This window comes from Balearica regulorum, chromosome 1 (genome assembly GCF_011004875.1).
Source record: "Balearica regulorum gibbericeps isolate bBalReg1 chromosome 1, bBalReg1.pri, whole genome shotgun sequence".
NCBI classification, from domain to species: Eukaryota; Metazoa; Chordata; class Aves; order Gruiformes; family Gruidae; genus Balearica; species Balearica regulorum.
Window position 1 is genome coordinate 8,525,921 of NC_046184.1, and position 27,063 is coordinate 8,552,983.

The following is a 27,063-nucleotide window of genomic DNA, read 5'->3' on the forward strand; positions in this document are numbered from 1 at the left end:
CTTCGGAAGAACCAAATCCTTCATTTGACTGGAAAAATTCTCATCAACTTTTACGGATATGGCCTCAGACCTCAACTGAAAACTGACTGCAAAGAACATGAGGAATCAAGTCAAATGCATATTTGGGTCATTATTTTTTATTCATTAGACTACACAAATACAAGAAAACTGAAAGAAACAAACAAACTTGTTGCTTCAAGATATATTTACACCAGGACAGGAGTGCTAACCCACAAAGACATGAATTAGTGACCAAGAGGTGAGGAAAAAAAAAGTCTCGAGTAGCTGTGGTGGTGGTTCTGTGTGAACAGGTAACAATCTCCAGATCTTATAAAAATCACTGCTTTACACTTAAATAATGATGGAACTACCACGTAAGCTTAAGACACATCAAATACGACATACGATGGGACTACTTGGAGTTTACGGTGAGCTCAGTGGAGAAAGCACAGTGCTGCTGCAGGAGACAACGCCCTCTGATGCAGGCTCCTTTGATACTGGCTGCAGGGACACTGTACTCGCCCGATGTCCTCGATTTATCACGGGATGACAGCTGAAGCCATGCTAAACAATGCCGTACCTCTGCAGAAGTCTTTCAGGATGTGCCATGCAAATTCTGTTTAATACAGACACCTGCACATCCACTACATGTCTGCTCTTGAAAAAGTTAAATACAAAGTTAATGACAGCCAGTGTTTCTTAATTAGTGAGAATTATGACATGACTAGTCTCGTTACCTCCAAAAGATCACCTTCTTTTCATAACTCCACTAAGTATGCTTTTGAAAACGCATTGCTTTATATTTAAAACAAAAAGCTTGGTTTAATTTTAAATGCATGACCCAAGACTTTTCTTTAATCCTTGATTCAAACACATTCTTTTTAGAGATACCAATCTACCACTAATATTTTATGCTCTGAAGGAGGGTGTTAGCTTGTGGGGGAAGGGAATGCTGTTGGATGCACATACACAAACAGTATGGATGCGTACTATGAAATGCAGTGAAGATAGTGTAATCTTAAATTTCTAAGATAGCAGCTTAGAAATCAGTGTAAATTTAATAAGCACTTTTTGGCTTGTCAGATTCTTGGGTGCATTTACCAAATTCAACATTTTTAAGCATTGCATTACAATTTTAAACAGGTTTTAACAGGCAACCAAAGAGACAGGAAAACACTTTGCCTACAAGAATAATTTAATGTAGAATTCCAATATAAATTTTCCACTAATGCCACATAATACAGCAGTTCTTATTTATTTGGGAAACATGCAGCAGATTTAGGCAGGAAAAAACCCACAAAGCTGATTTTATACCAAGTTACAAAAAAATCTGACCATTTTAATACAAAATTCCTGTAATTCTAAATCATCTTCATCAGGCAGATGGGCTCAATTATTCTGTGAGCTGTAAAAATTAAGCACTTCTAAGAAACAGTATTTTTACCCTTGCAGACAGAATTCTGTCATTATGCCTAGTGATTAACTGAATGTTATGGCTAGCCCTGTGGACTGTTGTAAATCTTTTAAAATTTCTACATGAAATTGTATTAAAGGCTGTGTTTTCTGCACTGGGCAAAAAAGTAAAAGTATGTTTCACTAAATCCTGTGAGAAGTAAAAATTGACATTTACTAAGAGAGGCATCCAGCTATTGAGGCATTTAACTGGAACAATCACACGGGATGCACTGGAATTTCTAGGCATTCATTCAAGAATAACACAAAGGAAACAAAGTCATTACAGGACCCCATATAGCTCATATTTAAGAAAGACTGAATGCTTAGTGTATTCCATACCATGGCTCTTACATGGTCAATACTTACAGTATATAATCAGGAGTTTTTGCTATTCAACTAGTGCCAATTGTCTTATGCTATTATTCAATAAGAAACCTTTTCTTCACACTAAACAGGTTCCACTCAAATCTAAAAATCCACCACATAGAAACTGCCTTTAACAGCTGCAACAACGGGCCTAAGAGGGGACCAAACTGGCAGATATCAAAGAGAATGACCCAAAGACCTGATTTCAAGACACACAAAGATTTATTAAACTGTATCAGCATGAGATTACAGTCCTTTAGGAACACTTATGTTCTGCTCATCAATGGTATTTAGATAAGGGGGCCATTCCAGAAATGGAATATATGGGAGACACAATGGGACAAACTGTTCCCATTTGCATCAATCCAAATTTGGCAGAACTCCATGAATTCTAGCCTATCCGTGATATTTTAATAAAAAGCACTGAGTGTGCTTTAAATGTCACACAGGGAGGGAAAAAAAAAAGCTAAGTCCTATCTCTTTCAAAAGAAAAAACACAGAAAGTTCTAAGTTTTGTTTTTGAGTAATAGAAAAGGGCTCTCAGGCACAAGGTTATGACTGTGGATAAAAATCTTTGTAAGACTGGTATGTACTAAAATAAATATTCTTTTACTTTCATGTAAATCCAGATTCATTCTAAGCATTCCAGTAACTTCTTCACCTTTATAAACAACAGGCAGAAATTTAGCATGCAATAAAATATGAAAAGTTGACTCTTATCCTAATTGTACAAGGTGTAAGATTGGTAAGCAAAGTCACAGCTCTGTTGCTTCCTGATGGACAGATGAGCACAGAATTAATGCTTAAAATAAGCGACTATTAGAAAATGTAAAATACAGTACAGACACATGGAGATTTTTGTCTCTTATATACCCACCTTTTATAATTTTGAGTGGTTAAGACAAAAATCAGTATCGCTAGGCATTCTATTTAAGGAGTTTTAATTAACATTCAATCTTTTTGGTAAGCCATAAAACATGATCTATGAAGTTTCAGTAAGTGTCTGGAAAATAAGCATGAAGTTGTTGCCATTATTATATTCATATGGATTGATGAAAATCAGAATTTGAATGGGATGTGTCCATTTCATTGCAAAGCCTACATCTCCTGGTTTTGCAACGGGACTTTAACTACACTGTCAGGAAGCCAACTTACATCTATGGCCAGAGCAGTGCTGGCAAACAAAAAGCATTTTCTAGATTACTTCAACACATAACTTACAATGGCCAGATGGGGCTGAACAATACTAACTCTTTGTGAATAAATACATACAAATACTATCTGTTGGCTAAGGATGTAGCTAATAGAAGCGTAACATGCTTCACCGAGCCGAAGTGCACAACCAAGAATAAAGACACCTCAAAAAGAAAAAAAAGGACAGAAAAAAAGGCTTGTTCGACCGGAATCCTTTTTTTTTTTTTTTTTTTTTTGGCAAAACAGAGAGCGTAACTCTAGTGCAGAAAAGCCTGGTACAGCTTTTAGAGGAAAACCCTGATACCTAGGCAGAGTTACACATTACAGACTCCACTTAAAAATAAAGCCCCAAGCAACCTCAAATCGCAACTCTCGGGGGGGCGGGGGGGGGAGAAAACAGATAAAAGACACAAGCTTAGGATACCCCAACCGCAGACCCAGCGAGGGGAAATCGGGAGATTTGAACGTGTTCGTGCAGGTGGCCTTTTATTACAGACATCAAGGTAAGGGGAAAGGAGTTTAAAACATAAATAACAAAAAAACCCCAAACCCACACGCCGCCCTCCCCTTCCCCTGTTGCCCCAAGGCAGCCGCGGTTTGGTAGTTGCCAGGTTTTCCCCTATTTTGCGGTCCCCCCCCCTTCCCAAATTTTTTTCTGCGCGGCGCTCCCGACGCCCGGTAGCTCCCCGGGCAGCCGAGGAACAACGGATCGCGGCCCCAGGGAGAAACCCAGCGGGACGCAGCCGCCCTGCCCCAGCCCCCGGCACTGCCCCCGGGGCGGGGGCAGCGCCTCGCAGGCGGCGGCTCCGCGCCTCAGGGCCCGCCTCAGCCCCCCGCTGCCCCCCGGCCGCCAGCGCCGCCATTTGGTCCCGGGCCGCCGCCGCCGCCATTTTCCCGTCCTCTCGGCGGGCGGCGGCGCTGGCCGAGACCGCTGCCAGTTCCGCTGCGAGCCCAACCCGGCCCGGCCCGGCCCAGTCCGGCCGCGGCTGAGGCGTGAGGCCGGACATGGCCGCCTCCCCCCTCCCGATCTCCTCAGTCTGCTCCGCTCCGCCGCCGCTGCCCGGCCGCTCCCGGCCCTGTCAACCCGCAGGCCCCCGCTCACTTACTTCCTGTTTTGGGTCCGGGCACTTGAGAAACCAGGATGGAGACTCCCAAGTACCAGGATGGAGGCGCCGAGCGGCAGCGAGCGGCGAGTGGGGGAGGCGGAGGCAGCGGCAGGGCAAGGCGCAGGCAGCCCGCGAGCCCGCCGGAAGGGCCCGCCGCCCGTCCACCCGTCGCTTCCGCCCTGCCGCGGCGCCACAAAGCGCACGGCGCGGGGTCCGCCGAGGCGGTGGTGCCACAAAGCGCACGGCGCCTTTCCTTTCTCGCTGCTCGGGAGGCGGGAAGGGCTCCCCCCCCCAGCCCGGCCCGGCCCTGAGGAAAACCCCCTCTGCCCATCCACACTGACTTCATGGGTCGCTTTTCATTTTCCTCCTGCCTAATGAGCTGGAAAGAAAATGGTCTGTTAATAAAAAATGAGACTTAAAGATGAGAATAAACAAGCAGCTAGTGGTGTGCGGCTTGTGGTGTTCACCGCTTCGTGGAGCGTGTACCTGCAGGCACCCTGATCCTTGGCAAAAAAGGTCACCCGCTGAGCCTCCTCACAGACAGACCGGGTAGATCAAGAAGGTGAGCGGAATCCCTTGCGTGCGTTTTTACGCTTGCACCACAAAGTGCCTTATGGCTACTTTATGGATTGAACCTCTAGCCACATCCTCCCCCAAACCTTGGGAGCTTTAAAACGTGCCCTTGTCCCCTGTAAACAGCTTTTCTGCAAACCTTCCTCGCAGGCTGTAGGCATCCTGAAGTCTCAGGAGAGGCTTGCAGAATCTGTCAGGCAAGATGCAGTTATCCTAAACATCTGGGGCCTTTTAATACCTTAAAACCCCCAAAGTGTCGAAGATGCCTGCGAGGGACTGGTCAGCGTGAGACCTGTGCACTTCTGAAGCAGCAACTGGAGGGAGGCAAGGCAGGAGAGATGCTTCATCTAGTCTAGGATATTTCAGATGGGACGAGGTGACTATGGCTAGGCAACCTCATCTTACCCGTAAGGTTTCAGGTCTTTCTGTTTGCTCTGAGCTTGCTACAGCTTCAAGATACTGGGGCAAACAGGGTCGGATGTGTTGTAGTGAGATACGATGACAAATCACCGCTGCCAGATCATGCGGCAGCACTTTGTGGACTGAGGCACCAGGAACTGTATGTCACTGTCCTGTGTCTTAGTCACAGATCTGCAAGAGTTTTTGCATAGTTTTGGGATTATGACCCATATATGTGCCCCATTCCCTGTTTGTGCTTTGGAAAGAATATCACTTTCCTCACAGGTACATGATATAATCACACTTGGGAACATTTACTTTATATCATGATCAAGGTAAATGTAGAAGAAGTGATGACTGGAGTTCCCTGGTGTTTCATGAACAGAATAAAATCTTACTCTGTAACTGCCGTGGTTTAACCCCAGCCAGCATCTCAGCTCCATGCAGCCACTCACTCACTCCCCCTCCTCCCTGGTGGGAGAGAGAATCAGAAGGGTAAAAGCGAGAAAACTTGTGGGTTGAGATAAAGACAGTTTAATAAGTAAAGCAAAAGCCACGCACACAAGCAAAGCAAGACGAGGAATTCATTCCCCACTTCCCATCGCAGGCAGGTGTTCAGCCATCTCCAGGAAAGCAGGGCTCCATCAGGCTCCATCATGTGTAACAGTGACTTGGAAGGACAAACACCATCACTCCAAACATCCCCCCTTTCCTTCTTCCCCCAGCTTTATATGTTGAACATGATGTCATGTGGTATGGAATATCCCTTTGGTCAGCTGTCCCAGCTGTGTCCCTTCCCAGCTTCTTGTGCATCCCTAGCCTACTCACTGATGGGGTGGTGTGAGGAGCAGAAAAGGCCTATGACTGTGTAAGCGCTGCTCAGCAATAATGTATTACCAACACAGCTTTCAGCACAAATCCAAAACAGCCCAATACCAGCTACTATGAAGAAAATTAACTCTACCTCAGCTGAAACCAGGACAGTAACGAACTCTTGTTCTGTGGAGCAAATGAAATTCTTGCATCCTGAGTCATCTTGTGTTAAGGGAACAATTCCATGCTACTTAAGCTGATGAAAGACTCAAACACAGAGTTTGCTATGGACCTAACAATCCCTTTTTTAAAGTCGCAGTTTTTACCATCCATAGTTTTCCTCCAGAGGGCCTGTGTTCCTGGTAGCCACCAGGTGTCTCTACTGCAACGTGCTCTGGACCCACCAGTTGCATCATAGAGGTGGAACTTTTCTCTTTGCTGCGATTAAGTTAAAGCTAAATTAGCATCGCTCTGTAGGTACAGTACACTCACGCCTCATCAGGCATTCGAGAAAAAGTGAGACTGTGGTGCTGCTTGATAAGAAGAAGATGTGACATGGAGGATCATCAACATGCTGATGACTCACCATGGTGTTCAGTAAATCCTGAAGGCAAAGCATAAACTCTAAATAATCCTAAATCTGATTACGTGGAGAGTGACAAGAAGTACAGGAGACTGAAAGCTCAGTGTAGATCCTTTATCTTAATAGAAAAAAAAAGTTTTAATCTGCAAGATTCAAGAGAAGAAAAGCAAAAAGTACAAGTTAGAGAAGGCCTTGGATTGTATGTATTAAATACTGGGAGATGGGTAGGGTGGGTGACGTACAAGGTGACAAGCAGTGTGGTTGGCCTTAGTAGCTTGCTTTTGAACTGACCTGTAAGAATGTGTATGGTGTAAATATAAAGTAGGTGACATAGAAGAGTAGTAATCAATATAGGAAGCCCTGAAGCAAATTTTGATGTAGCTGGAAGAGAAAATCATAGATTTTGGTTATATTATCAAGTCTGTGGGCTGGGGTATGAACACATCGCTTATTGTCGTCTGCCTCTTGGCTTAGGGAGGCTGGCATCCCCGGTGAAGTGCAGCTAAGGGCCCAGGGGCAGTAAAAGTGGTGGAGCAGTTGCAGGAGTGGGCATGCAGCACCAGTGAACTGACATAGGGATCTCCCTGATGTCAGGTCAGAGCAATTAGCAGAGGTGCAGGAGATACTTTGCATAACTCTTTTATTTCTGTCTTTCACTGTCATGTTAATTGGCTGGGATCAGCATACCTAAAACTTATGTGAATTGCTTTAACCATTGAAATCCTGCAGATCCCAGCAGGCAGTCAAAACTGCTAATGCTTCAATCAACCCAACTTCTTAGGACACCTCGATCTGGGAAGTTCTTTAGGCTCCTAACTTTAGTTTCTCAGGGATATGTGAAATATTTTTGTTCTGAGACAAACAGCTACCTCCTGTCCTTAGCTCCACTGAGATGCACTTTCAGACAAACATTTGGGGTGAAGCTGCTCCTTTCCTTTGGTGTAGAGAGCACCAACATCCGAATAGATAAGCCTTCTCCTGCAGTAGACAGGTACAGGACCATCCTCTGGAGCTTCAGAGGTCCTAGTTGTGGGAAAGAGTTTCAAATTTGGAGGAGTTTTTATTTATTACCAGTTAGCACCAACTTCTGATCACCAATTCAGGTATCAAAAAAGAACATAAACAATCAAACAAAAACTTAAGTGTATTTTCTCCAGGCTCTTTCTGCAGGCTAAACTTCCCTTCGGTGCCCTTTGGGTTATGCTCAGTGCCTTTGGTAAGGTGACAATGCAGCAGGTTCTGATTAGATGTGTAACAGTTTCTTTCTGCTGCTTTTTGCTTCTTAATGATTCTCCTCTGCTGGCCCAGGTCACTGATGGGCCGCAGTCCTTCGGGGGTGTCCCTGTCCTGCTGTGGGTTACCCATGACTCCCTTGGGAGTGCACCCCTTTGGCATGGAACATCTCCAACCACACATCTCCTCAGCTGTGTCTCCCTTCACCTATCTCTTTACCTGTATCTCCTCCTTTTGTGGCTGCCTCTCTGTCTTAACTCTGCCTGAGCAGGGGCTCCACACGCTCCCCTGACCAGCTGGTGTTTTGGCACACGATGGCTCATTTACAGCAGTTTCAGAGCCGGCTGGAGCCCAGTGCAGGCCATGGCCTCCTCCCATGCAGGGCACCTGCAGACCCCGGCTGCTCAAACCCTGCCCCATTGTGCCTCCTGCTTCTGAGGTGAGATGGCTTTCCACTCCCTGTGCTGCAGGAAGGATGGGGATCGCAAGCGTTTTGATTTCTGGAAGTTCATGTTATGCATGACATGATTAAATGCAGAAGGAACTACTAATTTCAGGGGACTGGATCTCACCAGGGAGGTCTTTGTTTGTATGTCTCTGCACTGGCAGCAGCAGGAGTTGGTGCTCACAGGGCAATGGTTCTTCTGCTCTGCATTGGTATGTAAGATATGTCTTCCTTAATGCAGTCTGTTGCGCTTGTCCCAGTTCAGACCCTGGACTGGTTTACTATTCTTGTCTGCGGTGTCACGGAAAGTTGCTGTCACAAATCGTGCCTTTTTCCCCAGCTCGTTGCAATCCACAGCTCCAGAGGTGTGGCTCCTCATTTGGTTGCGTTTATTTATCTGTTGTGCCGACTTAACGTGAGGCGCTCCCTCTGTTGTTTTGGGCTGGTAGAGCTGAACCACTGATTTGACCTGCCAGATATCTCCTGCTGTAACTCCATCCATTCCCAGTCACACTGACAGGCTTTGGGGTGCTGAGCAGTGGTTCAAGATTCACATTCCAAAAATGCATCTTCATGGCAGTCATAAAAATTTTGTTCCAGGCAAAAGGCCAGTCCACAGAGAAGAGCTGGGCTCTCTCTTGCGGATTATCCCCTGCCTAAGCCTTTTTGCGTGGGTTTTTCCATCCTTTCCCAAGGAGCTGTGTCTTGCTGTTGCAGACATGGAGATGTCCTACTCTCTAGGACAAGGAATTTCTGAGTGGAGGTAGTAGTTGGCACAAGCTGGAGGGAACAAACCTGGAGGGAAAGACACCTCTCCTCACTGTACCACCCTGCAAACAGTCTGATTCCTGTTTGTTTATGACATTATTCGTATTTACATAGATTTCTATCTGTATAGCTATGTATCAAATTACATGTGGGTATAGCAAATATATTCATTACTTATTTACAGAAAAAAAATATTTTTATACATAAACAATCTAATATTTATGTAACACATATTCATTTATATTCTCACAGTTTGGTAGGTGCTGGCTATGGAGGATTGCTCAGGCCTGGAAGAGCTGCCAGGAAAGAGGCAGATGCCAGAGAAAGAGTAACAGAGCATGGTGCGAGCTTGTGTGTCTTCTCCACTGCTGAGTGAATCTCCTGTAACAAAAAATATAACCTTGGGGTCTGGCCTAGGAAGAATCCTACAGAGAGCGGTCACTCATTTTGAGACCTTGCCTTTGGTGACAGTATCTCATCTATTTCCTCACTTGCATCTGAGTGAGTCTGTAATGGACTGACCCACCTTGAAAACCTCTGGTGATATGTTTTGCATGCATGTCACTTAGAATAATTTAGGTTGGAAAAGACCTTTAAGATCTTACCCTCTGCTAGAATCCTGGAAAATATTAGAGAATGTCAATGTTTTCAGAAGCCTTGATACGCAGTCTGTGGAGCTGGGAAGGAGGGCATTTTCCTTTTTTTTTTTTTTCTTTTCCTGAAACCTCTACTGAGACACTTAAATTACGATCACAGTCAGCCTAGGCTGCATGGGCAAGCACACTTACCACTTGGGTTGCCATCTTGGGGTGCCTGGCTCTCCCCACAGACTGGGGCCCTAGCAGTAGTGATCCCACTGAACCGAACCAAAGACTCGCAATGTTTGTATTGATGTAGCTAAATATGAAGAAGAAAAAGGAACAGAGTCCCAGAGACAGTGAGAAGAGGGCAAGCTGCCATCAAGGTCTACATGGGTATGAGCTGTCAGCAGCATCGGGATGATGCATTCTCCTACTATTGAGTATAGCAGGAAGGGAGCTGTGCAATTCATGGTATCCATAAAGGATTTAGTGGCTGGAGGGGATATCCGGGAGAACAGGAAGGAGGAACAGGTTTCTGTAAGATGGATGTATGGAAGGTAGAAGAGGAGAAGGAATGAGGCTTCACAGAATCACTGACGGAAGAGAAAGGAGAGGACAGAGCAGATGGGAGGAGCAGATGGGTCCCAGTTGGGAAGCGACTTACTGTGTGCCACTGAAATCAAAGATGCTGATGCCAGGGTGAGGCATGAGGAGAGGGTGGCAAAATTTAGTTCTTGCTGTAGGAGGGACAGACAAAAGCGGACGGGTGCTTTCTGCGTGGCATTGTACACAGATTGTGTGCAGGGGCTATGGGCGGGCAGGGGAGCCGCAGCTGTGTTTGGGAGGGAGGGACCATGAGGAACAAGAGCTGGTTGCTTGGCCTATGTCACCCATAAAATTCCAGTAATTGGAGCTGTATGGTCATAGTCTCGAACTCTCTGAGGAGCTGTGGCAGGAGAGTGACGTATTCCATGCTGGAAAAAAGTGTCCTGTTTTGGAGCTGCAGGTTGATTTAGGTTTCATGTAGGTTCAGCTTTTGGGCAGTGTTTACCAAATGCTGGTTACCATGAAAACAATGACAAAACTCCTGTGCATTTGAAGGGGACAAAGTGTTTTCTTCAGGCAAAATGTACCATTTATCATGTAATTCTACTCTCTGCTGGCAGATGGTGCTGTGATATATCCAGGAGCTGGGAACCAGCAGAGGGGATATGAGCAAGCAGCATCTACTTTGTATTTTCATTCTGGTTTGTTGCTAAATTTGTTTTACTATGAAATGAAATTCTTTTCCTCCTTGTTCTGCTTCCAACTTCAACTATCTAAGCAGGTTGGCTAGTTTTATTTTTGTCTCTTTGGGTTAGCACAGAACTGGCAGGCAGACCTCAGCTACAAACCCAAATCTTTCCATTGGAAGAAAAGCTATTCATGGCATTATTCCCCTCAATGTAAGGTTTTCTTGTATTTACAAAACCTGATTTTTGAGCCCATGCTGGTCTTGCAGCATTCCTTTAATAGTGATCTGAAGTTTCTGTCAGTAGATACACCAGAGGCAGAACCTAAACAACCTGAGGGTCACTTCTGCCACAGTTTTTAATGTTTCTTTTTATCTCACTTGCTTGATACTGTGGCCCGTTGCTGATTGTTTTTCTTGCAATGTACAATGTGATTAAAGGTTTCTCTCAGTGGTTTCTTTCTGGGAAACAACAAAAAAACCCCCAAGCTAAGCCCTTTTCTATTGAAAAAAAGAATATTTGGAAGGATTAGAGAAGGATGGGATCAGCCTATTTAGTCTCTAAATTTAAAAGTCTAAAAAGCTGCCGAAAAATCAGTGATAGACCTCATCTGCTTCCTAGAACTGCTGTCCAAGAGGTGCTTAAACTCTTCACATGTGTCCTTGCTTTGCTTTGGAGGTCCCTGGAGCCCTGCACCCGTATTAGCAGCTGAAAATGCTAGAGCTGAAGACCAGACGCACCAAGAAAAAGACCGTATTCCAGCAGCCAGCGCACTTGGAGCCAAACAAGGATTTCTATCACTAGCTTCAGATTTCTCCAGTGAGAGTGTAATGTAAAAGTCCTACACACTCCTCATCTTGTCCTGCCCAGCTGAGCATCAGGCTTCCTACCCTGGGCTCATCATCAGGCTCTGTGTAAGAAGAGAGGGAGCAGAGCCCCCCCGCCTTCACCATCCCTGCTATAATGCAACATGACTGAAATGATCTGGGTTAAGAAAAACATCCAAAATAGGTATTTTCAGTTGTTTTTCTGCTTTGCCCTGGATCTTTTCAGTGTCCCAGTTTTCGGCACAGACCCACAAAGCTGTCACAAAGCCACAGAAGAGGGCTGCAGGACATGTGAGCAGAAGTGGTTGCAGGGGGAGTAACTTAGAAACCTCTTTAGATGGCTTCACCACTGAGAATGTGCCCATGGACCCATGTCTCATGCCGAGGAGGAGCCTGAACAGAGGCCTGCCAACTCCCAGGCAGAAGCCAGAAGCCCTTTTGTAAAAAGAAGTGAGCATACTTCATAGATAACATCAATAACATCAATCCAGTCCTGCATGACCGAGTTCTTCAGATACATTTGTGCATTATTGCAATTCTACCTGAAGTCACAAAGAATTGAGGAGTCTCAGTGCCAGATTGTACCCAGTGCCAGTGCCCAGTTTCAGTGGTGATTTGAAGTGTCCATGTCCCTCATCTTGGGCTCTCTCGTGTTCAGAGCAAGGCGCTGACATGCCATGTGCTCTATGGAGTGGACTTCTGTTACTGTATGCTGATGCGCTGATGTCGGGGAGGTTGAGTACAAGTGCAAGAAGTTTGTCTCTTGGAAAATTCATTGCAGAGTAGGACTTGAAACCCGAGCCACAATTCATCTGTTTTTTCCTATCATCACAGATGTGGAAAAAATGGTAAGAGTAATCTTCAGAAGCAATCAAAGCAGTGAATCAAATTTGGCAATTTACAGGGCAGTGGCCAGGATAACGCTATCCATTTCCAAAAGTGACAGAGTGATACGTTTCTGGACCTTAAAGAGGCCTGTGTTTCCACGTAATTTAGCAGAAATATATTTCACATTCTAATCTGATTTCCCAGGCTAGAGAAAAAGTGACTAAATGAGTTGATAATACTACCTGGCAGCTGTCAAATGACTTTTTGCCATCTAGAGAGAAAACGGAAGAACATATGTTCTGAACTCCTGCTACTTAAGTGAGAGGATGAAAGAAATAGAAAGGGTTTAAGTTGGAAATGAGATCATGCATTATGCCCTTTGGACAGCATGTAATCTGGCTAATGGCATCAAGGAGCTATATAAATAACTTCATTAAAATGAACTTGTTTCAAATGAGCTAAATAAATCAGACTCATTTGTCAAGGAGCTGGGATGAAATAATCAGGTTAATTTAAAGCTGCTCGCTGGGGGCACAATTCCTGAATTTGTTCCACCAGTGAAGCTGCCATCAGTAGCTTCAGTCACCAGTGGGAGCCCTGAGCCTGACATGAAAATGCAGTCTAGGCTTCCACATCTGCATTTTCAGGAGCCCCTCTCTTGCATCTGTAGCATGGTCTCCAGAATCCCACAGCTGGAAGTATATGTTCCAGGGCATTTAAAGGATTGTTCAAGAACCACCAGCTCTAAATCCTTCGCTGGTGGTTGTGAGCCGTTCAGTCCCTTAGTCTGTACTCCACTGTCCACTCTCTGCCTCTGAATGAAAGGTGAAATGAATTGTCTGGAAAACTAATTACTTTTGGTACCTATCCCTGCTTTGATGGGAGAAGCTACATGATGCAACAGGTCTTTTCCCCACACTTACTTCAATGCTTTGTGTCTATCTTTTCTCTGTTTTCATTAAGCCCTTTGCTTTAGCAGTTTCTGCAGAAGTCAAAATGATAAATCCTGTTCTTCAGGCTACAGATGGACTTGCTTCTCCATGGTCCCAACAACCTTTACCTTTCTAGGGATGTATGAATACCTGCTGTAAGCCCAGTCCACTGCAGTGGAGTCACTTGAGCCGTGCAGATTTAGACCAACTAAGGATGTGACTGTAGAGAGTGAATGAGTAGGAAGGTTGTCCTGTCCAGATGCAGGCTGTCTGTCTGTCTTTTCTGGTTTACTGCAAACCTCAGTTCCGAGTTCCTTGGATTGTACTCCGATGGAGCAGGAGCTGCCCATATACCATCATCATGCATTGTACATCCCACCTTTACCATATAACCAGCTTTCCTCTCTGTTGCATTTGGGATCCTTTTCTTCCACATATGCAGGGAAAGAATGAGGACCTGGACCTCGTGGAAAATGAGTTTACAATCAGCATTTACAGACAGCCGCATTTCAAACAAAGGAGTGGGAAATTGATTCTTCATGTTTACATCTGCCAAGATCAGAGTAGGGGGTGCGGCATGTTCTGCTCTTATGCAACAAATCTGCCCTGAGGTGTCTGTAGCTGGCAGCTATGGATTTATCAAATGAGAAGGTGGACCATGAATTCAACTTTCAGCAATAAAAAACCTTGCGGCTCTTTAATACATCTCGGTCCTGCCCTTTGGTTGTGTTCCAGCAATGAACCCCCAGTTAGGTAAAGGGTTGTGCAAATGACTTCAGGCTGCAAGAGAAATTCCTTGTTCCTGGAGCGCTGATTTATCCAGCTTGGTTGCTGATAGCAACCTCTGGGCTACTTTAGCCCTGTGAGATGAAAGCAACTTTAGGGGTCTGTTCACCAAAGACATGGACACCCCAACCTCACTCCCTCCTTCTCCTGGCTGTCTCAGTCAGCTAGGTGACATACTGCCCAAGGACTGTCCTAATCACAGCTTATCCTCTAGTTTCCAGCCCAGTCTGGACCTGTAGATGGTCCAGATAGCTGTGCGTCCCTGTGGAGCACTCTGACCCCATAGGGTTTGGGTTGTTGTTTTTTAAGCTCAGTGATGTATGTTTTTAGCGATTTGGGAACTCACCTGGTTGCGGTGAAAGGCGTGCAGTCACCACGTACCTCTCAGCGGGGCAAGCTCAGGAGCAAGTGTAGAAGCTAAAACGCCTTCCCAGAGTCTGGGGTACGGGGGAGCATGGCAAAGAGATCCTCATCCAAGAGCTGCAGGATTCGGCAAACAACTAGCTGAATAAAAAAAAGGGGGGGGGGGGAATCGAAATAATAAACCCTAGACTTTATTTTCAGGATTTTTCCATTGGCTGAGATTCCCTCTCCCCGCCAAGTCCGAGTTACAGGTCAGCTTTCTCCTCTGGTAGGTGGTAACAAACATGTGAGCTCACCTGGGGCTGACACAGCTGCAGCGTTCTTGCAAGTCACATTGATACCAAATAGCAACCATATGTGTGGGGCCAGAGGTTATACTGCTGCGGTGTATTTGATGTGATGCAGAATGATCTGCTAATCCGTTAGTAAATGTCAGCATGCTGTCTGTGGTGGAAATCAAATCATATCCAAGCAGAAAACTTTGCTTTAAGTATGGAAATGATTTATGTTATTATGAATTTCTTCATTATGATAATTTTGATAGCGGCAATTTCTCTCTATAGGACTGAAGCATATTATTCCCTCACTTTTATGAGCAGAAAGGAGTGATCCTCTTAGGGATTTGAATGCATCTGGAACATCTTTCCGTTATGTGCGTTTTTTGGGTTTTTTTCCCCCCATGCCAGGTGGGTCATATCCTCCTGATATATACTGCTGTAAATTGGGATTTATCCCACCTGGCTGAGTCTTGTCAGAATCCGTCCAATATTTTCTGACAGATTTTCAGTTTAAACTGATGGAGTTAGCCAGTAGGACCACTCTTATAGTGAAGTGAGCAGGATTTACATTTCAGATATCAGCCTGATTCCTTCAACTCATTTGTAAAAGCTTTCTAACCATCTTGAGCCAACCAGAATTGAAATAAAGCACAAAATACTACACTTGTGAACATATGGCTGGTTTCCTGTATTGTAGCAGTGACAGCTATACTGCACCCTGCATCCTGGTTCCCATTATAATTTCTCTTTTCACCTGCTCACTTGTTTTTGAGATGAAAAAATTTGTTCTCAAATTAAACCAGCACAAATCTTTAACTACGGTGTGTGGCTGCTGGCAGGGCACCTTTCAGTGCAACTTGTTATCTAGAAGGAGCAGGACACGGGAGAAGGAGATGCTGGTGATGGCAGAGGTCACTCGACAATAAGAAATTTGAAGGGACTTTTCAGCCAGAAGCACAATCTGTATTTCCATCTCCTTCTCTCACTCAATCCAAAATGTTTTGAAAATCAGAAACATAGCCTTTTCAAACATTGATAACAAGGCAAAACTACCGGCAGAAAACGAGGCATTATATCATTAAAAGACCAGTTTTAGCCATCAATCTAAGGAACAGTGAAAGGACACCTGGCCTGCCTCTAACAGGTGATTCTGAATTATCTGTGCAGGAAATTCTTTTTTATGCTGTGCAACTGATGAGGCATGTCACTGGTGACTGGAAAAATCTGTGTTTGGGGGAAAAAAGGCATCTCTGCTTACAGGACTGACAAGAAGAAAAAAGAATTACAAAATCGCTTTTTTTCCCCTCAGATGAACAATATGCCAATTAAATATTCTGTCATCAATTGGCTAGTTTGGAAAGACTTTTGGAAAGTCATCTATATTAAGATTGTAGTCTTGAAATCCACTTCTTGCATGTTCCTCCCTTTAAGACAATGTGAGCATCCATATGAGCAGGAGGAAACGTGCATTCCACGTCTGCAGGATCTTCACCTTTTTCAGCACAGTCCTGCTGAGAAATTAAAAATATCAGCCCTCAGGACTCCCAGCTTGTAAATACTTAAGTATATTCTTAACTTCAGTCATGACTGGTTCTATGAATTTACATCAGGAACATACATATTGGGAGACAATGCTATACAATTTTTGGAATCGATATTTGAGTATTTAGAGCCTTTTTTCAGAATGGCCAAAATCCAGGGAGTCATGGAATTTAAAGAGCCTGAATGTGAGGTCCTTGCACAAGTATTGCAAATCCCTTTTAGACTTTTCTTTGCAAATCCCCTGCTGAGAAATACTGGCAGCTATGGCAATTAGAAATATTTGCCATATGTAATATCAGAAATATTAACAGCTACGGCAAACAGCCCTATGATTTGAAAGCCTAGCAACTCCTAATTATTTTGGAAAAAAATTCAGTTCTGGTTACATATATGAAAAAAATTTCGATAAATACCCAAACTGAATGCATGGTTGAAAGAATGTCAATTGTAACATAAGCCCTTTCAGGTATTTCATAGCACCTCATTTTTAATGATTCACATATCCCTGTAGTGTGTATGAGATGTCACACACAGTTATGAAGAGTAAATGGGAAAATACAGAAACAAAGCCAAGAGGAGTCCATTCCAATTGACAATAAATATTGAAGTTTTTCATTCAATGAAAAAACACATAAATGCTGTGGATATATATGCAGTGATGTGGCTGAAATCAGTGATTTAATTGTTCGGGGTTTGGGGTTTTTTTGCTTTTTTGCTTTTCTGTACTGTGCCTTTAATCTCAGAGCTGTTTGCTGCCTGCTGCGGCAGCAGCTGTGAGTCAGGCCAGTTAGTCTTTCAGGTCTGAGGCAGGATGCTGTGCACTGCGTCCTGGCTTTTTCCTCTGTCTTTCCCTTTCTAATGATGATTTGACCATAGAAGCCCTTCTAACTGACAGTAGAGAGGCTCTAGCCTTTTATATCCTGCTCTTTCAGGCTGATGGAATTGCCTTAACTCTAAGGTGCTGTGCATTGGTAGCAAGAAAGTCAGACTCCAGCATTAAAAAGTAGATTTCAGGTGCAGATTTCCAATGTGCTCCAAACTCGACTCTGAATATTTCCTAAATTTGAAGCTGCTCGTATCTGAAGTCAAGGCTGAGAGGCAGCAAAGGCCACTGGTAGAGATGGTATCTACATCCAGCCTTCTCCCAGAATTGGTAGCATCCAGATCAAGGGGTTTTTATGTGGAACCCTGTCTAAATTTAGCAGGATAAGATATTTTCCCTGAGTGCTGTGTGAAGTCTCTCTCGCTCTTTGACCTTCATGGAGTCTGCCAGTCAAGTTCAGTTTTCTCTATGCAGCTATTTTTTAACCTCACGGTGTGTAATAGCTTCATTATGTGCATGAAGAGCACTGAAGAAGTGACAAAAGCAGGATGCGTTTTCCCAGAAATTATTTCTATGCAACTTCATTACGTTGGTTAGTCTCAAAAAATTGCAAAGAGAATGAACTTCTTAATAAATTAACAAAAATATCTATTTTGTGCTTTGGCAATAGGAAAAAGGTGAATCAAATTTTAGAGTGTTTATCACAAGGAGAAAAAAAACTGTGAAAAAACATTTCACCAACAGCCCAGCAGCATATATGAGAGAGAGACAGATTTCTTTAGACATGTCTGTTTTCTATTTGCTCATTGCAGGTAATCACTACCTTTTGAACAGCTGTGTGCAAATTCATTTCATGCTGCACCTGTATGTAGGAAATCCCTGACTACGGTAAATACATGGAAGGAAATGTGGTATCGTGGTAGGGTCACACAGACAGCAGGGAGCCAGGAGTTTTGTCTCCTCACTTCACTTCTCTGTTGCTCCTTAACCTCACATGAAGTACTTATGTCTTTTCTTGGTCGAAAATTAGAACTACTCAATTTTCAATTCATCTTTTTTTTCCAAAAATGAGCCTTTTCTCTAAAAAAGTTGTTGATAAAACCACTATTGGTAACAGTATTTGGATGTGATCACACACACGCAAGTTTTAAACTCTGTTTTCAGTAAGAAAATCCTAAACAAAAATATCCTTTTTAAAAAAATGTATTGTTAGTTTCCTTCCTCTAAGAAGGAAAAGTCTGAGCTGTCCTTTTAAAATACATTAGTCTCTGGGGCATCATCCGTAACACAGCTGTTCTCATGGTGTGGCATATCCCAGTTTGGGCTCCTACACAGGTTTTCACAGTTTCGTAATATGGTTATAGCAGAGTTTAGTTCCACTCACAGGTGCAAGACCAATTTTAAATGCCAGTCCAAGCACTGTCGTATTCTAGTGTGTTTTAGTACCTCTTTCCTGCTCTGTCATCGTGAACCTGGCAGGTTTTCCATTTTTGAGATAAGGAGAACATTATTTCCTGTCTCAAAATGCCGTGAAGTTTTATTAACGTTGCTGCAATATCCCCAGACTACATAATTAACAAACAATTGTATCAATTTCTTTTTTGAATTTAAAATTGCCTCTTTAATTTTGCCTTCTAAAATGGCCACTTAGCTATTGCCAATTTGAGATAATTTTCAGGGCTGAATAACATGTGTGTTACTGTGCGGAGGATGTGTGGCTGTGTGACTTTTTGTCCACCACAATTTTGGAGCCACAATCCTCATTAGAGCACAGGAAGCTGGAGAAGAGCTTCTTTACCTCTGGCTGTCTTTGCCTCCAAGTTTCAAAAGTAAAATTTCTCTGTTGCAGAGACAGGACAAAAGCGATAGATGAAGGAGAAGGTGTGCAACTGTACCAGGCTTGAATCCTGACCCAGGGTGGTGAGCCAAACACTCAGCCTACCTCCAAAGGCAACTCCTTTGAGATCTTTTATGCTTTATCTAATCCATTAAATAATCCTTGGGTCAGTCAGAGATTTCTCTGCCTTGGAAGTAGCCGGTTTCAAGACAGTTTGGACTCAGAGGTCTGTTCCCCCAGCCCAAGTTAATACATTTAATACAATGTTCTTGGCTATTCCAATGTTGTTGTTTTGTTTTTTTTCCCTCTACCTTTTCACAAATGAGCTTGCTCCACGGTGCATAAAGCAAGCTGACAGTAGACCCCAAATGTCACATGATGGAAAAAGTATTTCCTGGCCATCTGTGTTCAGGTTACTGCACTGGCAAACAAAGAAATAAATAATGGGATAAATTGTTTATAGAGCTATTAGGACAATTATGAGATTTTTTATTTTTTTTTTGTTATAAGCATGAAATCTGATTATTATTACTTGCAGCTATCTGAGGGCTAATGCTTCTCATAGGAGCTGAGATTGTGGATCAGTATTGACATCCGTGTGGCTCAGCATCCTGCCCCCAGCATGTCTGCACAGCTGCATCCGAAATCTCACACGAGCAGATGGGGAAGAAACCAACTCCAGCAATGACCTCACCAAGACTGACCTTCCCCGGGTTTTGACCTGCAATGAATAAATATCCTCGATATCTGTATAACTGCTGAATCTCTTCCCTAAACATCAGTGCTTGGATACCAGTGCGAGTTCTTCTGTTTATTTCCAGGCGCTCTGCACACGTTAGTGATTAAGGATGAGATATTATTATGAGGCTTTGGGCAACCTGGTCTAGTGCAGGGTGTCCCTGCCCATGGCAGGGGGGTTGGAACTAGATGATCTTTAAGGTCCCTTCCAACCCAAACCAGTCTATGATTCTGTGAGTCTACGATCTATTACTATTACAACTGCTTCCATAGATTCAAAGTGTCAAAACCAAGACCAGAACTCCTTTGTGTGACCCACCACACAAAGAAAGAATAAAAAGATGGTTTTGCTCCAAACAGTTTGGAATCTGTTTATCAGAGAAGAGATGGCAGGTAGATGCGAATCAACATATTGGGGAACGGGGAGTTTGGATCAGCAGCAACTTCAGTCTCCGAGGTGCCTTTTCATTGCTGGTTTGTTTGGAGGCACCACTCCTGTATATGCTAGGAACTGAAGCACTGCTGGGGAAGAGTTGTCAACATTACTCACAGAATCAAATGGGGTTTTTTTGTGGACCAAGCTTTCATTTTATTTGTTGTTTTGAATCAAACCATGTTGTTAAAAATCAAGATTTGACCTTTGCTCTCACTTTATTAGCATGCACAGTTCCAGCCTGTTGTTTATGACCATTACCTGAAATTCATATTCGTTGAGCCACATGCTGTTTGCTTTGTCTCGTTTGATCTTTTTCTGTCGTAGTTGCGTTGGAGGTTTTATCACCTTCCCCTTTCCACAGTGCTCAGAGAGAGGGGCAGAGAGGAAGAATTTCTCGACTTATAAAGTGGGTGTAGGCAAACAGTCACCACAACATACAGTATCCAGTGTGCTGAAAACAACCTTTGCTGGCAGGTTTCTTGTTCTCCACATCAAACCTTTCGCTCCTGGAGGGGTGAATACTGTGCTGAGTGTCATCATCTGCTCAATGAGAGTTTATGAATTGGATGTGGAGACCTCATGTGCCTGTTGTTAGTAGTATCATTTTGCATTCACACCTACTTTCAGTAGTGTCACAAAATAAGGTTTTACCTACAAGGGTCCGTTGTTGCCTCTAACTCACTCACCTCTTGCATAGCACAAACCTCTGAATCCAACTTAGTAATTTCTGCATGGAGTAGGAAATTCCATTTCAGCTGTAGCAGACCTCTCAGAATAATATCTAGCCATGATTTAAAGATTTCGGGTAATATACAACCCACAAAACCGTACACATGTTGTTCCATGACTCACCTTTCCTGTCACCTTTCTATGCCTTGTCTTTTTTTAATGTGAAATTATTTAACATCAGCTTCCAGCTGCAGCTAATTTTCATTGTGTGTATTTTGGGGAAGGAACCACCTAGAATCCAAAATACATTTCTTGTACAGGCTGTTAACAAGACACCTGCGAACAAAGCAACTTTTAACCTTCTTTGAATAAATGAAGGAAAAGGGGTATCTTTTCCCTCTTGCTGCGAGCCATGCTTTTCGAACTTGTTTAGATTAATTACATGTCTATTTATTTTTTTCAACTGCAGTTAGGATTGGAGTCTTAGGTGCCTGCATTTTGGTTCCACCGTTTAACAACCTCAGAAAATGTCTACGGCTGAGCTCACAGTCTCACCCTATAAATACTCTGTGGAAAGGTACAAACCATTACACATACATCTTTTATAGCCATGAAGAATCGGGGACCCTCAGCGTTCCAGCTCCCATGCATTGAATGAAATGGTTATCATCTTGATTAAGGAAGTAATCTCCATGCTGAAGCAGAATTAACTTGAAGAGCTGTGATTTCAGGAGCTGCAGCAAGCCATTCCTTTTTTATTAGAGTTCTGTTAATTGTATATGGAGAAATCAATCTAATCAGGAATATCCTTGCTAGAATGTTATTGTGCATTTCCGTTTTCTTCAACAGATCTAAAGAGACCTGTAGGATCTCTTTTTGCTCCAAGCAGCCTAGGGTTTGACTTAAGACCATAAAGGAACTTCCTCTGAAATGCAGATTTCCTAGAACATGTTAAGTCAATACATTTCTTAAGTGAACAAATAGTTAATAGTGAAATAGTTTAATGCGCTGGCAATGTAAGCTTTCTGAAAAGCATTAAATAGTCAAGAAAAAGAAGTGGGAAACAAGTACTTGCAAAGCCTTTTTATTGATTTGTCTATACCCTGCTAATTTCTGCCCTGACAGTCTTTCATGCACAGTTGCATCTGTTTCCATTTCAAGGGCACATATCCAACAAGGGATTTCTGTCAAAAAATCTAAGTCTTCCCCTGTGAATACAGAGCAAAGACGGTCATGAGCTCCTGCAGGCTGCCTGCATGGTAATGCATCATCTTCTTTCAACTTTCAAACTTTTAGGCATTAAAAAAACGCTTTCCTAGCCAAAAATACCTCTGCATGCTGATGAGAATTAATGACATGATGCTTTCCCTTCCCTTCCCTTTCCTTCCCTTCCCTTCCTGTCCGGTCCTGTCCCGTCCCATCTCATCTCGTCTCATCCCATCCCATTCCATCCTATCCCATCCCATCCCATCCCATCCCATCCCATCCCATCCCATCCATCTCATCCCTTCCCATAATTGTTTTGGTAGCTACTATTCTGCCTGACACTGCAGACCATCCAGGCACAGACAGCAGTACTCTACTGACAGCACTACAGGAACATCTAATTTCTCTTTTAGGGAGTTGATTCCATATTTCATAGAATCATAGAGTATCTCAAGTTGGAAGGGACTCATAAGGATCATTGAGTCCAACTCCCCGCTCCTCGCAGGACTACCTAAAACTAAACCATATGACCAAGACCATTGTCCAGACCCTCTTTGAACTCTGGCAGGCTTGGTGCTGTCACCACTTCCCTGGGGAGCCTGTTCCAGTGACTGACCACTCTCTCAGGGAAGAACGTTTTCCTACCGTCCAATCTGAACTTCTCCTGATGCAGCTTCATTCCATCTCCTCGTGTCCTGTCGCTGTCCATCAGAGAGAGGAGATCATCACCTCCTCTTCTCCTGCCCCCCTTGAGGAAGGTGTAGACTGTGATAAGGTCACCCCTCAGCCTTTTCTTCACCAAGCTGAACAAACCAAGTGACCTCAGCTGCTCCTCGTACGTCTGGCCATTGAGGCCTTTCACCAAGACTTGGTCACCCTCCTCTGGACACACTCTGATAGTTCAGTGTCCTTCTTACATGGAGGCACCCAAAACTGCACACAGTGCTCGAGGTGGGGCCACACCAGTACAAGTGTAGAGTGGGACAGTCACCTCCCTCGACCAGCCAGCTACACTGTGCTGGATGCACCCAAGGGCACGGTTGGCCCTTTTGGCTGCCAGGGCACAATGTTGACTCCTGTTCAACTTGCCATCAACTCAAACCCACAGATCTCTTTCTGCGGGGCTGCTCTCCAGCCTCTCGTCCCCCAATTTGTGTGTATAACCAGGATTACCCTGTCCCAGGTGGAGAATCCGGCACTCGCTCTTGTTAAATTTCATGGGGTTGGTGATTGCCCAACTCTCTAGCCCATCCAGATCTCTCTGTAAGGCCTTGCTACCCTCGATGGAGTCCACAGCTCCTCCTAATTTAGTATCGTCAGCAAACTTACTTAATATATATTTGACTCCTGTGTCCAGATCATTTATTAAAACATTGAAGAGCACTGGCCCTAAAATTGATCCCCATGGAATCCAACTCCATCTTCAACCACTGGGACTGGTACTTGCACAAACCAGCTCCACAAGGACAGTAAGAGGCATCGTAACAGCGTGGAGTTTGACTCAGTGCGACCTGGTCTGGGCTTCATGTGGCTGAGCCGCTTTGTGGCTGCAGACTGGGTCGAGCAGGGCTGCAAGAGCAGCAGAGCTTGGTTCAGAGGGAGAAAAATGGGGTCAGTCCACGGCAGCGGTACAAATGTTTTGCAAAAATGGTTGGATTGTCACTCTATTGCTAGGAGACAAAATAGCTTAATTGTCTGGCAAACCCTGAAGTGAACGCTTACTTATAGTCTGGGCGTTTCTATCGTATTTAGAGTATTAGTGATTTAGAAGGAAAAAAGGGAGGAAGGAGGGGGAAGGAAAGAAGGGGAGAGAAAAAGGCAGGTTTGTGTTTGAACCTGACCTTTGAGTAGGAGCCATCTGGATCCTGCAAGAGCCCTGACATACCCAACTGGATAAATGAAAGAAAACTCACTAACTACTTCTGTTTAAGTTTCATGGGTGTTTTAATGCCATTGGGATGTTTTACAGGGTCAAAATATTAATAAAATCTCAGTGTCTAGCCTTCAGAAAATCGCAGAGAACCTGAGCTGACATGAAGAGCCCTCTGATATTTCAGCTCTGTAAAAGGACATCTGAGATTTAAAAATCAGCCCCGAATAAAAGCACATGTGCTTGTTTTACCATTGCATTGTTTTAATTTTTACTGAGGAAGTTTCTGATATAATAAATGTCATTGCATTTAAATAAGACTACATAAAACCAGGATGGGAACAGGTGAGGTTCTTCAGGACGGTTGCACCAAAGGGTGATTTTCAGTGTTGTGCATCTCTACTAACTTCAACAGGGTTGCAGCAGAGCTGGCCTCGAGGAAGCTGTAGGTTATTTATCTATAGAGCCAGCAGCCCACTGGAGACCTCATCTGCAAAAGACTGAATCACCCAACTCACATCGTCAATACTCCAGTGAATAGAGATGAGCAGAATCACTTTTTGAACAGATGCTCGCTCTACACAAATTAGCTTTCGTACCAAAGAGAAATTTCTTGCCTGGCGTGCAGCTATTTCAAGCCTGGTGTTCAGCGTTGTGCTTTATTCCCAGAGGAGAAAATGGCTCAGGCTTTATTTTGCCCAACGGGGGAAAGCTCGCATAGCTGGGAGCACCAGAATGACACACGAAAAGGCCAGAGATGACACTTCAGCTCTGCCTACTTCCAAACTTCGCTTGCATTGATTTTTGTGGACATCCAAAAGGAAAGATAAAAAGAAATAAGGAGCTGAAGAGGGAGTTCCCCTCTAACCTTTTCTCTCTCTCCTATCAAAGCTTTCACCTGCGTCTTTCTTAGCAACGCGCTCCGCATACTTTGCGTTTCACTACTTGACGGTGCTCTTCTGAATTCCTACAGGCAGTTTCAACAAGTGCCTTAAAGATGTGTGATAATTAAAATTAAAAATGAACTGGTTATTTCTGTGCAAACTTCGCCAGAAATTTAGCATCCTACAAATTATAATTGCAAACCATCGCCATGAATATTCACCTATTAAAAAAAAAAAAAAAAAAAAAAAAGAATGTGAATGATTTATTAGATTCTACCCAGATTTGGAAGCAATTTTGCAGCCGGCACAAATGAAAAGAGCGAGTTTGTCTTCATGAGGCTACAGTAATTTACAGAATGAAATAACCTCAGCATTTTCTATTTGTTCCCTGAAGCTTTTATAGGAAGGCGTTCAATGTATCAGGAAACCCAAAGGTATATTTCACAGGAATTAAAGATGACAGTCTTGAAAATTTCCTCATGATTACATCTGATCAGCTTATTTGTCTTGGCAAGGGTATAGGCTTTTTCAATCCAGGCACCTCAGTGCACTGATACGTGCACCTTGTGTAATTTTTCCCGTACAAACTAGAGGCAAAGGGGGCAATACTGAGAGAGTGCCAAGTGTACAAATTAAACGGGAAAGACAGAAAGAATTGGAGTAAACCTGGTCTGGTGTGATCTGAGATATTTTGATATTTAAGTATTAAATGCTGTAGCAGCTGGATGGTTCAGAGAGTGGATTTTTTTGGCTTTTCCTAGCTTATGAGCATCACATTAACAACGATGACTGAAAATGCCTGTATTTGGGGTGGAAATGGTACTGGAGATGAGATTTGAAGGTAGGAGCTGGATATCTCATTTCCATTGTAATCTAAAGGCGTGGCCGTTTCTTCCTCATCATGCACATCACGCATAGGCGAAAGGGCAAGATTGCTACTATCTTTGAAGATTTAAAATGTACTTATATCCATATACTTTTAAAATAACAGCCCGAATAATCTAAAAGTCTTCTGATTTCAATTATCACTTAATATAGGTTAAAAAATCCTAGGGAAAACCATATGACATTTGCTTTTCGCTGTAACTCATCTAGAAAATGAATTTAATTTAGCTTTCCCTTAACTGGGTAAAGGGAATAAATTGCATTAACTGCTCTTTTCCTTTAAAAGGTTTATTTGTCCCAGAGTTTGGTAGGACACAAATGTTTGATTTTAACTCCTTATTTTCCAGACAAAACTAGAAAAATATACGGAATCTGAATATTAGAGTTTTAGGAACCTGGGATTTTACTAATTTAGGATATGTTTTCTGAAGCCCATTTGAATTTCAGATAATAAAGACTGATATAGCCAGAATTTACATAATTTACTGAACACCCCCCCTGCCTTGTTATCAACAATAATAGAAAGGAATTAATTGTTTTTACAGAAAGGTTCAGGGACTTTGCCAGCTTCTATGTTACACTATAATTTTTTATACGTTTTGATGTACAGTGGGAAACATATTGTGTTGGTTTTGTGTGGCAAGGTTTTGGTAGCGGGGGGGCTACAGGGGTGGCTTCTGTGAGAAGCTGCCAGAAGCTTCCCCTGTGTCTGACAGAGCCAATGCCAGCCGGCTCCAAGACGGACCCGCCGCTGGCCAAGGCCAAGCCAATCAGCGCCTCTGTGATAACATATTTAAGAAAGAGAAAAACAGTTAGAGAGAGCTTTTGCAGCCAGAGAGAGGAGTGAGAAGATGTAAGAAACTCTGCAGACACCAAGGTCAGTGCAGAAGGAGGGGGAGGAGGTGCTCCAGGTGCCAGAACAGAGATTCCCCTGCAGCCTGTGGTGAAGACCATGGTGAAGCAGGCTGTCCCCCTGCAGCCCATGGAGGGAGGATGAGGGGGTGTAGCGATTCCACCTGCAGCCCGTGGAGGACCCCACGCCGGAGCAGGTGGAGACACCTGAAGGAGGCTGTGGCCCATGGGAAGCCCACACTGGAGCAAGCTCCTGGCAGGACCTGTGGCCCCATGGAGAGAGGAGCCCACGCCAGAGCAGGTTTGCTGGCAGGACTTGTGACCCCGTGGGGGACCCACGCTGGAGCAGTTTGCTCCTGAAGGTCTGCACCCCGTGGAGGAGACTCATGTTGGAGAAGGCTGTGAAGGACTGTCTCCCGTGAGAGGGACCCCACGCTGGAGCAGGGGAACGATGAGAGGAGTCCTCCCCCTGAGGATGAAGAAGCGGCAGAAACACCGTGTGATGAACTGACCGTAACCCCCACTCCCCGTCCCCCTGTGCTGCTGGGGGGGGCGGAGG

General features: G+C 43.9%; 1 protein-coding gene across 3 annotated transcripts in view; it reads right to left on the bottom strand.

Moving 5' to 3' along the window:
* The window catches only part of DMTF1 (cyclin D binding myb like transcription factor 1), a 32,104-nt gene extending 27,791 nt beyond the window's left edge, over positions 1–4,313 (bottom strand). For 2 of the 3 annotated variants that reach the window (XM_075770127.1, XM_075770038.1), the window contains exon 1: positions 4,122–4,313. The gene's annotated coding sequence lies outside the window, so the exon portion shown is untranslated. The remainder of the gene's footprint in view (positions 1–4,121) is intronic. The other variant, XM_075770221.1, reaches the window with a different exon arrangement.
* Between the last annotated feature and the right edge of the window lie 22,750 nt (positions 4,314–27,063).